General features: G+C 38.6%; 1 long non-coding RNA gene and 1 pseudogene across 1 annotated transcript in view; one reads left to right on the forward strand and one right to left on the reverse strand.

Annotated features, from left to right (window-relative positions):
• The window catches only part of LOC143688617 (uncharacterized), a 46,200-nt gene that overhangs the window by 20,478 nt on the left and 11,215 nt on the right, over window positions 1-14,507 (forward strand). The gene's annotated exons all lie outside the window — the stretch shown is intronic.
• On the reverse strand, window positions 4,983-6,083 carry LOC143685694 (AP-3 complex subunit sigma-1 pseudogene; annotated as a pseudogene).

The raw sequence follows: 14,507 nt of genomic DNA on the forward strand, positions 1-14,507 counted from the left end.
CTTCTTTTTTCCTTTCCACCCTGCTAATTCTTTTTCTGCTGGTGTTGAAACTTAGAGCCTCAGAATAGTTATAGAAAGACAATAGAGAGAAGGGTAAATAGTTCCTCAAAATAAAGGGCTGTGTATAAACTAAGGGACTTAGAAGCCCTGAATTTCAGTCACAAGTTAAGCAGTGGTGAAGAAAATAAGTTTTGTTTTGTTAAGAATGTATGTATTGGTTATGATTGTGATTCTCCTTGAACTCAGGTGCCCAGTGTGTGTAAATTCCTTCCAAATTATTGCTTGATATTTGCTGTCAATCTTATTTTTATTTTGCTGTTCCCTTGTTGTTCTTTATGAATTTCATGTGCATTGCAGGGGTTTTGTTATGGAAAGCCAATCAATACCATTATAAAACAAGATTTCCAGACTAGTTCTTTTGACTGCCCACTGCATAGCTCTACCCACACATCCCAGGGGCACCTCACATCAAGCTCAACCCATCCTAAATTAAGGAAAACTCAGGGTTCAGCATTTCTTCTCACCTCCATCTCCACAGTCTTGTTTCTTCCAATTAATGATAGTGATTACTCAATTGCCCAAGCCACAAAACTGAAGGTTAAAACGCTATCCTTGTTCTCTACCTCCACAACTGTTGTGTTTCTTGAGTTCACTTCCAAGTTCATTGGCTTTGCCCATGTTAGGTCCTGATAATTTCACTCCCTTATCGTCTTCCTGCTTCCAGTCTAAGTCCCCTTCAATTTGTATTCACTCCCTGCCAAAATAACTTAAAAGGCATATCCTGTCTTATTGCATTTAAAATTCTTCAGTGGCTTCCAGCTCTCTAAGTATAAAAAGCAAATGCTTTTTCATGAAAAGCAAACCCTTCATGATCCAGCCCAGAGGTTCTTAATCCTGGATATCCTTTAGAATCACTTGGGCAGCTCTTAAAAACTAGAAGTTCCTGGGCCCTATTGCTAGAGATTCTGGTTTAATTGGTCTGGGTTGAGGCCTTGGCCTTTTTTACTTTTTTGAAATCTTGCTCCAGGTAATTCCAGTGAGCAGTCAAGCTAAGAACCACTGAAGCCACTGGATCCCTCTCTACTATCTATCCACCATCTATCACTGCACTGTCTCTAGTTATATATAATAAGCCATTTGCAGCTGCAGAGTCTGCTGGTAGATTCATTACCATTTTTAGACTTTGGGTACAAAGGAAATTCTTTTTAATTCTTCCAGGGAAATACAGTCTACCTCCTCACCACTTAACTGTTAACTGGTTTGCTTTCCTATCTGAATTGAATCTTTGAAAGCAAGCTTTTTTTCCTATTCATCTTTTGTACTACCATGGCAGAACCATAGTAGAATGTTAAATGAATAACAAACTATGCTTCACGAGTGCTTGTTAATAGGTATATAAATTAGAATATTGATTAAAAGTGTTTTATCTCTGATTATAAAGAAAAACACTGATAATCTTCTGCTTTTTCTTTGGTTTTACATTTTCTTTTTCAAGCATCACCACCCCAGTAAGGGTCATTAAAGACTAAGAGTAGAAATAATTGCAGTATCACATTCATTGGGATGGTAATTATTTAAAAATAATAAGTGTTGGTGAGAATGTGGGGAAATAGGAACCCTGATACATTGCAGGTGAATTGTAAAATGGTATAGCCACCACTATGGAAATCACTTTGGTGGTTGCTCAAAAAAGTTAAAAACAGAATTAAATACATTCTGTTTTTACCCAGTAATTCCACTTCTTGGTATATACCCAAAAGAATTGGAAGTAGAGACTTGAACAAATATTTGTACACCAGTGTTTATAGCGGTATCATTCACAATAGTTAAAAGGTGGAACAACCCAAGTGTCTATCAACCGATGAATGGATGAACAAATGTAGTATATACATACAATAGAATATTATTCATCCATAAAAAAGAATGAAGTTCTAACCCATGCAACAATATGAATGAAACTTGACGAGTGAAATAACCTTGTTGAGTGAAATAAAACAGGCACAAAATATCGCTTATATGGCATACCAAGAATAGGCAAATCTGATAGAGACAGATAATAGATTATAGGTGACTAGAGGCTGGGGGTAGGTGGGAAGACGCAATTACTGCTTAACGGGTGCAGAGTTTCTGTTTGAGTTGATGAAAAAGGTGAGTTGTAATGGATATTGGTAATAATAGCACAATATTGTGAATGTAATCAATACCACTGAATTCTATAAATGAAAGTGGTTGAAAAGGGAAATTTTGAGTTGTATATATGTTACTACAATAAAATGTTATTTTTCAAGATTGCTGTAATAGAAATCTTTAGCTCCCATAGCTCATCAATTTAACAACTGGAGGTCCTAGTGCATTTCTAAACATACCCCTTTCCTTGGCAATGTCCTGGGCTGGATGACTCAAGACCTGGCACCATTCTTTGTGTTTCCATCTCTCAGATTTACCTGCTGGTGCTCTTCAAGTCTTTTTCAGACTCTTAAAATACAACATATTCAAAACAGGAATGTGCAAAAGCAACTTGGATTTAAAATGCTGACATCCGCCATCCATCCTTTTCCACGTGGGAGTTCCAAGGCGGGCCCACGAGTTTTAATTTGCGGCACTCCCATCACCACCACCGGGAGACTCTAAACATTGCTTATAACTCAACGTCAGGTTCCACCTGATCCAGATATTTATTTACAACAATACCTGGAAAAGGTATTTTTTATTTACATTTTAAAAATTTAATCAAAGTAATACATGCTATGGTTAATAAAAATCAAATCTTACTGCAGTACTTAGGACAAAATCAACAGTTCCTTTACCCATCTGTTCTAGTTTGCTACCTGCCAGAATGTGATATACTAGAAACAGAGTGGCTTTTAAAAAAGGGAATTTAATAAGTTGCTAGTTTACAGTTCTAAGGCTGAGAAAATGTCCCAATTAAAACAAGTCCATAGAAATGTCCAATCTAAGGCATCCAGGGAAAGATACCTTGGCTCAAGAAGCCTGACGAAGTTCAGTGTTTCTCTCTCAAGTGAGAAGGCACATGGTGAACATAGTCAGGGTTCCTCTCTCATCTGAAAGGGCACATGGCGAACACGTCATCATCTGCTAGCTTCTTCTCCTGGCTTCCTGTTTCATGAAGCTCCCTGGGAGACATTTTCCTTCTTCATCTCCAAAGGTCGCTGGCTGGTGGACTCTGCTTCTCATGGCTATGTTATATTGCTCTGCTGTCTCTGAATCTCTTTTTCTCCAAAATGTTTCCTCTTTTATAAGACTCCAATAAACCAATCAAGACCCACCCAAATGGGTGGAGACATGTCATCACCTAATCCAATTTAATAAGCACTCTTGACTAAATCACATCATCCAGGGAGATGATCTGATTACAGTTTCAAACACAGTATTGAACAGGGATTATTCTACCTTTATGAAGTGGGATTTTGATTAAAACATGGCTTTTCTTGGGGGCATACTTCCTTTCAAACCAGCACACTGTCCTTCCTCATCTCTAGTCCATTCACCCCAGGAACATGAATTTAAATCATTCTTATTGTATTCTTATGGTGGGCATTTCCTTACTCTAAAATTGTGCACAAATAATTTTGGTTATCAAAGTCAGACATTATCATCTTCTTCCAATGATGGATTACATCACTATTCCTGCTCTCCTAATTCTATTCCTTTGAACTAATTGCTTCTGGGATAGCATCTATCTTTAGAACAATCCTAGTAAGCCTGTATATCCTGTAACATCAGGCATAGACAGGACCTCTTCATTCCCCACTCTGTAAGATGTTGGCATTCACTTTCCCATTTTTCTCTAACTCTTCCTCCCCTTCCCAGATTCCAACCTCTGTGTGCTCTCAAGGTTGATATCATTTTTATTATTTACAATGAAATTATTATTATAATTAAATAAGAAGTGTTCTTCAACCTGGGACTTTATAAAGGCTACAAAAAGGATTTAATGAGAAGGAATGAGACTCATATAAATTTACAGTTTAATTATGCATAATTTTATGCTACAAATTAAGCATAACATATATTAATGTTCTTAAATTAGCCTTCCTAAATTAGCTACCAATCTCTCTTTAGTAAGAACTGATGAAAGCATTAGCTGGATAGATTTATCTGTGGTAGATTTTCCTTCTTTTGTTATGTGGGTTCTGTTGACCCTCTTCCCAGGTTTTGCCTCTTGGGTATCCGCTGAATGCGTGTTACCTCCTGTAGCTGAACCACAAGTGTTAATTTGAAGTAGTTTTCAGTTCTGCCCTTGTAACTGTTCCAGATTTCGATTTCTAATAATAGATTCCAGCTGATGTCCAAAAAAGGTCTTGCTTCCTGAGTAAGGTTGGTGGTTTTTTTTTCATCTTTCTCTAATTATGTGTATCTGCTGGGGGTAAATTTTTTCTAATGGTAATAAAATATACTCTTATTTATTTTGTTGAGAGAGAGGGCTGTAAGATGTTATTGCTAAAGTGGATACCATGCAAACAGAAAGGTGTTTTAGAAGTCCAGTTACCCTGGAGTTTATTTAAGCTAAGAAAAAAAGTTCATAATATTTTCATGCAATATATCCTTGGTTCTTTAAATAACAATTGTGACAAAGAAAGAACTAAGGAATTCTGCACTTGGGATCCATAAAAAACACCAACATTTTGAGTTGTTTACAATTAAAGAAATGTCTCAAACACTTTTCAAAGTATTCTAGTAGCCAGATCATAGAAATGTGCCTTAGGTGGATACAGAATGCAGTTTAGAAAAGAAGAAAAAAAAATCACACTGAAACTATTTGATTTCTTTAAAAACACTGAACCAGAAAAGCAACATTGAATGTCACATATTGATTTTACACAATTTCTATACTGTTCCTTGATTTTAATCCAAGAATAAAAGTTAAGACACTCCTTTTCTATTTTTGGTAAACAACTTCATGGTAGACTAAGTTAACTTTTCCCGCTGGATTTTACCTAGAAATAGCCTTTTTAATATTTTTATTTCAAAGAGGATAAGTTTGGCATTTTTATGCTGATATCACCAATGTTACTATTTCCTGGAATCTCCAGGAGATTCATATTCTTTATAAATGATACAACACAGGCTGGAGTTCCTGCTAAGCCAGCCTCAGATTTCTCCAGTTTATTTTGTGCATCAGTTTGTATTAACAATTGCATTCACATTGGCCTCCAATACCATGTCCCCTTCACCGTTTCTGTATGAATGTTGTGAACTTTGTCTGCATGGAAAATTAAATTCAGTTCACAGACATTTTCAAAATACTTGTCTAATGTTTCCACAAATATGAGATGCCAAGTCCACTTCTCAAGAATCACCCAGTAGACAAAATACAATGTGGCATAATGTCCTATAAATCAGTTTGTAGTCAAGTCCTCCTTATCAACACTTCTCCCTCTAGGAAATTACATTGTCATCTCTTTTAGAAACTGCTTTAGTTTCCTGGCTGCTAAAACAAATACCATGCAATGGGTTGGCTTAAACAATGACAATTTACTGTCTCATAGTCTTGAGGCTAAGAGAAGTCCAAAATCAGGGCAGCAGCAAGGCGATGCTTTCTTCTAGAAGACTGTGGCATTCTGGAATTGGCATGATCCTTGGTCCTTGGCTTTTCCGTCACATGGCAATCACATGGCAGCCTCTTCTGGCTTCTCCTCTCTCTTGCAGTACCTCTGATATTCAGCTTCTGGCTACTCCCTCTGTCTGGCTTTCTTGCTCTCTCTGTGGCCTTCCCTAAAAGGAAATAGGGATGAAGATTCATCCTGATTCAGTCGGGCCACACCCTAACTGAAGTTACCTCATCAAAGGTCCTACTTACAAGAATTAAGTTTAAGAACAAGTTTTCTGGAGTTCATAGCTCCAAGCCACCACAGATACCAAATGGGAAATCTCTCTGTTGATTTGTTGCTGTGCATTTTCACAGTAGAGCTGGTAGAACTTCAACAGTCATAACAATATCTTGTGTTGAAGATGAGGATCTCCTTCAGCATAGATGGTCCGGGCTTACTAGGTGAGTGCTGGAGCCAGCTGAGGGATCTTACCAGGGATCCTTCCCTTCCTGACCCTTCCCACTTGTGCATGGTCTAAATTTTAGTAATCACAATTCTGATAGAAATTTAATGCATGCTACACACTTTACCTTTCCTTATTTGGTGTTCACTATCTCTTATTTCTTATCTGAAGTCAACTCCTCAGAGAGGCTTTCCATCTTCTCCTATCCCTTAACCCCTTTCTGTCCCATTTCTCTCTTTTATTTTCTTCTTAGCACTTATCACTAAGCAAACATGTTTTTTCTGTGTTGATAAGTTTCCCCTCAGGGAATGTGAGCTTCCTGCAGTAGATACTTTGCTTCTCTCTCTCTCTCACTGCTATGCCCCCAGCTCAGGGCTATAATCGGCCCCCACCAATATTAGGGAAGACTTGGTAGATGGGCAACCAAATCTCTTCTCCCCTCTTCTGGACACAAGACCAGGCTACCTTTCCCAAAAGCCTCACAGTGAAGTTTGGCCAAATGACTGCATTTTCATTAATGAAACCTGAGCAGCTATTAGCAACCTCCAGGCTCTCCTTCCCTTTTCCAGTCATCCACTTGCTCCCTTACAGAAGGCAGATGATGAGTCAACAGAAGTAAGTCCCTGAATGTGAATGATCCAGTGGGGTTGAGTTGCCCCACCAACCCCAGTGGCTCACTGTGGAGCTCTTACGTGAAGTGAAAAAAATGTTCCTTGGGTCATCCTATTACTGGGGCTTGTATAAGTGCAGCTTAGCCTTTTACCATAACAAAAGAGGTGCTTAATAACTAGTTGTTGACTGAATGAATGAATGAACAAGCATGCTAAGAAGATATTCCGTTTATAACAGAGGTATTCCATTTACAACTGGAGACAAAAAAAAGACAACAAACAAAAAACAAAGTTTTGCATCTTGTTCAAGGTCACCCAATTTTGGATTTAATCTTCTAATTCCAAAGCCCATGATTTATCCTCTATGCCAGTGGTTCTCAAACATCAGTCACATCAAAACTACCCAGAGAGCTCCTTAGACCACAGATGGCTGGGCCCCACACCTTGAGTTCCCAGGGATGGGATGTCTCCACTCTGGGAACCACACTTTGAGAACAATCCAAGCAGAACAGAGGAGCATTAAAAAGAATGTATGAGAATACAGGATTCTCATACATCCTCCTGTATTGGCAGGATGAGTTTATACCACACTATCAATGAATGGGGAAAGGGAAAAAGGGTAGCCTATGAATTTAGTTTGAAGTATAATACCCTTATCCATTAAGAGTGTTCCAAAATTTTAACGTGCATAAGGATGAACTGGAGAACATGTTAAAGCCCAGCTTGTTGGGCCTACCCCCAGACTCTGATTTAGTAAGTCTGAATGGGGCACATGGATTTGTCTTCCTAACAAGCCCCCAGGACTTTTCTTTGAAAACAATGGTTCCACAGTCCTTTACTGTTTATTGCCAACACATCTGTGGCTGCAAGAACTGAGGAATTTTTATCATTTATTTTACTATTTAACAATTTGATACCTTCACATTATAATTTCCTCCAAAGGGAGCATAGCATATTGTATCCTCCTCACCTTAGAATATGAAACAAGTTTGTTCAGGATTAGGTCAGAGGGTATTTGTAGAGCAATGCCAATCTTGTTTATCTCAAACTTACCTTCCACTTGGTCCAAGCAATACATTTATCTTTCTCTTATGTGAGAGCAAGTACTCCCACCTGAAGCACATGCCAACACATTAAACATTCCTTGATACTTTCTTATTGGCATCTTAATCCCATATCTATGTACCTCTCATGAGTTACCTCTCAGATATAGCTGCTGCCTTTCATGAGTCCTTTAGCATCTCATTCTGTGAGGATGCCTGGGTGACCACACTGGTCTGTGAAAATTCTAGTTTAAATGTAGATGAGAAGATGACTTTGGGACCTTAATAAATTAGGAGAGGGTAAGCAGACCAACAAGGCATTGGTTGGCACCCAATATAACCTCTGGTACCCAAAATTAAGTGAACAGGGCAAAATAACTTTTTGTTTGGTTGGATACAAAATTATTCAACCTTAAATTTAAAGTTGAACCACAGGTCTTATAAACATTACTAAAGATAGTATGATAACTTCAACTTTTGCTACTATCTTGTTTTTACAGAAAATTCTTAAAAGAGTTAGAATGCATGAACTGATACTAGACTTATTCATTCAACAAATAGACACAAGGGTCATACTGACTGAGCTTGAATGTTGGGTCTGCATCCTACAGCCTTGTATTCATGAGCTGCTCCCAAAACATCTCCATGTCACTGTTTCCTTTTTAGTCAAATAGGGATACTAGAGTACTTACCTCCTAAGACTGTTACGAGGATTTAGGACAATGTATGTAATGCCTCATACTTAGTAGTGCTATATGTGATACCAATTATTAATATTCCTATGTGCCAGGTATTGCAAAAATCACACAATGCAAACTTTGCTATTAATGAAATTTAGTATATTCACAATGCTGTACAGTTATCACTGCTATTTATGAATTTGAGTTAGTGTTTGTATATGATGTGAGATAGGGGTCCCACATCATTCTTTTGCACAAGGATATCCAGTTGTTCCAGTACCATTTGTTGAAGAGACTGTTCTTTCCACATCCACATTGAATTGCCTTGGCACTCTTGCTAAAGCTTGAAAAATCAAGAATTGCCCATAGATATATGGGTTTATTTCTGGACTCTCAATTCATTTCCTTTGATCAATATGTCCATCCTTATGTCAGTACCATATGGTTTTGATTACTGCGGCTTTGTAGTAAGTTTTGAAATCAGGAAGTATTAGTCCTCTTAGTTCTCCTTTTTTAAGTATTGTTTTGACTGTTCAGATTCCCTTGCAATTACACATGGATCTTAGGATCAGCTTTTACATTTCTACAAAAAAAAAAAGACCTTAGGGATTTTGATAGGGATATCAGTGAATCTGTAGATCTCTTTGGGAAGTATTGTGATCTTAACAATATTAAGTCCCTGGATCTATGAAGGCACGTTGCCCTCAGTTTTATTGTTTAGGGATCATACACAGGATTACATCATTTAAATTTACATCATTACATCAAAAATATCAGCTGATACATGAAGCTGCACTAACTGTCCAAGTCATTAACAAAGGGGGTGCATATGTCATGCGATGAAATGCTAGTAGATGTTGATTCCTTTCCACATCTCACAACCTTCTGCTTTCCTAACAAATTTGGATATTGCAGGGAATTAAATGACAAAGTTCCAAACAAAGTTAGATTTTATTTTCAGATAAACTCTTCTATCCATCCAAAAAGAAAATAAATTCCAAGTTTGCTTGAATCAGATTTCTCCTTACAGGAGCTTTCATGTGAGCTGTGTCCTGTTCTCCCATCAACAATTTGAAGTCCAGTTCTCTCTGAGCAGAACCATTAAGGGAAACTTTCAATACTATAAGTGTATTCTGTTATATTAAATTATTTATTTATCTATTAATTTATTTCCTCCCTAATGCTTGCTTGACTTTAGGGATGCAAAGGGGACTAAGACCCAGCTCTGAGTCTTGGCTTATCAGAGTGGTTGGAGGAGGAATCAAAATTACATTAAGTGTCCTGGACTCCATGCCCAGGGCGGGAGTCTCAGGCAGAGCTCAGAGAGTTTGGAACTTCTCATCCAAATTGAGAGAGAGATTCCTTTCCCTTTGTTGGGCCCTATGTTTTAAAAATAATTTCTGTATTTAAAGCTGGGAAGAAAGAATCAGAACTCCAAGTAAGATCTGACAATAGAGTCCTTCATCAGTGTTTTTATTTTCTACCCAAAATAACACTTAGATACAAGATATTTTCTGTACCAATTTCTTCTTCTTCTTCTGCAGCAATTGTTTGTTTGGGTTTGGTTCCTAGTGATGTGTTTCAAAGTTCTGAGCAGAACTTAAGGCCTGATGCTGTCAGGAGAGGTGACCAGAAAAATGTTCATTCATAATATTCCCAGGCTCCTCTAAAACCTCTCTATGCCAGCATATTTGTAAAGTTTTCCAAACATTGCCTGGAGCCTCATCAGAGCCATATATGACAGCTTGTTCAGTAAACCCCTGTCCCAGTTCTATAGATATGCCCTTGTCCCTAGCAAGGTAACCTGTAACCTTCTTTTATTACCCTTAATAGCATTAAATTGAAACACTACCTTTCTTAAAGGCAGCCCTGAGCAGAGAACTTTATTCTGTAACAGAAATATAACAAAGTTCCAGGCATGCAAAAGCTCTACAGCAAGATGTAAAGACCAAGAAACATTTCATGCTTTTATTCACTCCTCTGTTTGGAATTTATCTCGTGAGACTGAAATTGCCATGCCACATGTTCCTCACACAAATTTATCATGGCCAGGTTCACGGAGGTAAAGGAGCCCAAGCTACTGAGATACAAGGTTGTTAGGGGTTTTCTGACATATGTAGGAAATGGTATTTTTGATAAACATCTCAGATAATTCTGATGTAAGAGGCCTGAGGTTCACATTTTGAGAAACATCAGATTATTTTTCCCTTACTAAATTTCAGTCAGGCTCATAAATTTTTTAACGTATTGTAATTTAATTTGAATAAATTGCTTGAGATTTTCCTTTTTTGTGTGTCATTTTAGATGAGATGAGAATAAAACACTTATTAACAGTTATGCTCGATTCTTACATGTCCCTTGAGTAGGAGCAGATTCTTTCATTTAACCTTTCTATCTTAATTCATAGTATCAGACAAGGGTCCTAAATTGTTTTTCTGTTTTATGAACTATACAGAAGTGATTTTGTGGTCTGAACAAGCCAGGTGGAGGTATGCTAAATATATACATATAATTTATCTCATTTGTTAGTTAATTACTTACTTACTTCTATGCTCCAAGTAAAACTTTGTCCATTGGGGTGTTTTTCAATGGTTTTGCAGCACACAGTGAAAGAAAGCCCAACAATGGTTTAACTGGATATATAATATCAAAAATAGTAAAAATTCATGGTGCGCTCATGCTATTTACAAAAGAATTACTTAAGCTTGGTATGCATTTAAGTACATGAAAGTGTATACATGTTGAGTTGATAAATGTGGGAATGTTGGTTGGTGAATCTTATTTGAGGCTTCATTTATAACTTTATCCTTATATTAGAAAATGACTTGTGTCAGACTATTAAAATTAAAAAAAAAAAAAAAAACAGTACCATAAATAAATACCACATCTCACCGAAATCATGGTTTTCTCAAAGATAAGAATTACAGGAAATAGGACTATTGAATTCTAGGAAGTTTTTGTCTATACCGGGGGCAGTGGCCTTTCAAATCTTGACATTCCTTTTACATCATGCCTTTTCAAGATAAGTTTGTGGGACAGTAGATGTTTATATACAATGAATTTTGGTAATTTTGATGGTATAATGGAAACACTGGGTTTTTACAAATGCCTGGAATTTGCCACATGCTAGCCCAGCACCTTCCAATGCCCTAGTTGAAAATAAGTAGGAACACAATGAAAAATCATCACTTGTTATTATCTTGAAGTACTTTTTTCCTAAAGAAAAGGAAGGCTGTTGAATTAAAAAAAAATCATTTTTTTTCAGTCTTCCGGTATAACATGAGAGAGCCTTAAACTTTCCTTTGTACTAGTAAGATGAAACCATCACTCTCTAGTTAGAATAATTAATTCATGAAAACAGCAGATGGGAAAGAGTGTGTGAAAGATAGGGGCTCCAAAAGAACCATGAGAAGGGATCACACTGAATAACAGAGGCATGAGAACTTGTCACCTTTATTTGAAATAAGTTGAAGGAGAGAGAGAGAGAACAAAACCTCAGAACACGTACGGGAGAAATGATTAGTGGTCAGTGAACAAATGGCAGGTGTGAAAGAAAACAGCAAAAGACCTAAGAATATGTGAGATGATCTAGGCTTCTTGTGTGTATATAGAGGATGATACTCATGACCTAAGTTTGGAAAAATACTTTTTCTCGAAAATTCAAGAGTAAGCTCACCGGCCTTGTTACAGGCGAGGGCTTTGTCATTCTTTCCGGAACTACATTTCAAGGCCTCCGAAGCAGCCACTCTCAGTCCCTTCCCACCCCAGCCCACTTTGGCGATCCACTACATAATTTCCTCCTTTTTTTGAACATTGCTTGGAGAACAAATTTCAATAATAATTGTAACCTATAACTCTTTGAAACTGCAAACGCTGGGTAAAATTGGCCAAGTCTTTGCAATTTCCTAGACTGTGAAAACCTAGAAGTCGCCACAAGATTTCTGCAATTTCTACCTGTTCTACCTCCATGCTCCTGTATGCATGGGGGCTATGTGTGGCTCCACGCTGTCCCATGTGGGAAACCTAGCTTTTACAAGTGTTCACAAGGAAAAAAAATCTATTCAGTCAAGCCATATATCTGTTCAGTAATGTGCAGAATTGGTGAAGGTCTGTGGTTTGGGAGAGACATTATACTGAGTCCCATCTAACCCTTGACCAGCATGGACATGGCAGTTTCTCTCCCTCTCCCTTCTTTTCTCTCTCCTCACATTCTTCCGTCATTTCCTTCTCTGGGGGAAAAACAGAAAACCTCTTCTTGTTGCATGCATAGGCTTTTAGTGATGAGCATTAATGGTTGCCTGAGCGTGCCTTTGGGGTGTCACCAACTAAGTGTTAATTGACATATTTTCCCACTGGAGCGAGTTCTCCTGTATTGAATATCTCTTTTTTCCATTTCCTATGCTACTTAAGCAAATACCATGAAATGGGTCAGCTTAAACAATGAGAATTAATAGCTCATGGTTTTGAGGCTGGGAAAATGTCCACATTAAGGTATCATCAAGGCAATGCTTTCTTCCAGAGACTGTGGCATTCTGGGGCTGGCTGCCAGCAAGCCTTTGTCCTTAGCTTGTCACATGGTAAGGCATGTGGTGGCATCTCCTGGTTCTTCTGATGGTCAGCTTCTGGCTACTCCATCTACAGCATTCTCTCTTTAAGTCTGAATTTCATCCTGTTTATCAAGGACTCCAGTAATAGGATGAAGACTCATCCTGACTGAGGTGGGCCACACCTTAACTGAAGTAACCTTATTATAAAGTCCTACATATAAGGTGTTCAGCCTCATAGCCATGGATTTATTTTAAGAACATGTTTTTCTGGGGTGCATATAGCTTCAAATCATCACACTGCTGATTGTCCCTCAGATTTCTCTCTCTCCCTGCCCCAGGACCCAGGAGGTCTGTACCCTGGTTAGATAAAATCCCTTACCCTTTGGTTTCTGGTTAGGTTCAGCCAGTGGGAGGCCCCAAAAGATGATGAGTGCTGGAAAGAGGGAAAGTCTAGGTATGTCTCTTACAGCTCCCTCCCTGCCAGGTCCCAAGGTTGACTCTGTCCCTTCCAGTTGTCCTCTCTGAGTTCTGGCCATTGTACTGTTGTCCCTTCAGCCCTAGGACTGGGAAAGACTTCCCAGGAGGTGGCATTATCCCTTCTTGGTTTCTTTAAACCCCGATCTACCTTTGTAAATAGTCTATTAAAGCTCCTCAGATTATTCAGGGTGAATGTGCCAATGTTGCATTCCTGGGAGGAATTCTGGTGCCTGCCATTCCTGCAGTTATAATTCCTCCAGTGGACAACACATCTGGGATGGGGCATTTTATTGTTTGGACCCACTTGGTGTGCCCATTCTCACCAAACTCCCTTCCTTTTCCTTCAACCTCACAGATCGCAACTTCATGCCTTTGCACAGATCATTTTCTGTCCTGCAAGGAAACACCCTTTAGTTCTTTTCTGCCCAGTTCCAATGGCTCTATTCTTCAAGATGCCTCTTAAGTGTCACTTGTCTGGGAAGCCTTTTCTTTTGCCCTCCTCCCCAAAGTGACTTGGGCTCTGTGTTCCCACGTGATGGTTATTTTGTTACAGACCTGTCTCCCCCTCAGAAATTATATCTTCATTTGTCCATCCAGTCATTCATTCATTTGCTCACTGGTCACTGGTGGCTTTCGATAATCTTCCGCATTCCAGGCACATCTCTACATCTGTGGACACAGCATCGAACAAAACAAATCTTCAACCTCATGGAGCTCATATTCTAATAAGGAAGACAAACGACAAATCAGCAAAGAAATAGATTTAAAATGTAATATCAGCTAGAGATAAGTAATAAGGAAATGAAATAATGTGAGCACAGAGGAAGGGGGCAAGACCTAGGTACGAACTGAGAGCCTCCGAATTGAGTCCGGGCTGTGTGCAAGCTGGCCTGGGCGAAGAGGTGAAATTTGAGAAAGACCTGAGTGAAATGAGAACAATATCTGAGGATAAATCTTCTAGCTGAGGAAACAGCCATGCAAATATCCTGAGGAGAAGGGTGCATAGCTTATTTAGCATGTTTAAGGAAGGGCAGCAGTGCAGGGGGCTGCAGAACTGTTGGGATACTGAATGAGAGGGCAGCAGGAGGGATGAGGGTGAGAGGGTGAGTGCAGTCCTCACAGTCAGAAGCACAG

The sequence above is a fragment of the Tamandua tetradactyla genome, chromosome 6, assembly GCF_023851605.1.
Source record: "Tamandua tetradactyla isolate mTamTet1 chromosome 6, mTamTet1.pri, whole genome shotgun sequence".
NCBI lineage: Eukaryota > Metazoa > Chordata > Mammalia > Pilosa > Myrmecophagidae > Tamandua > Tamandua tetradactyla.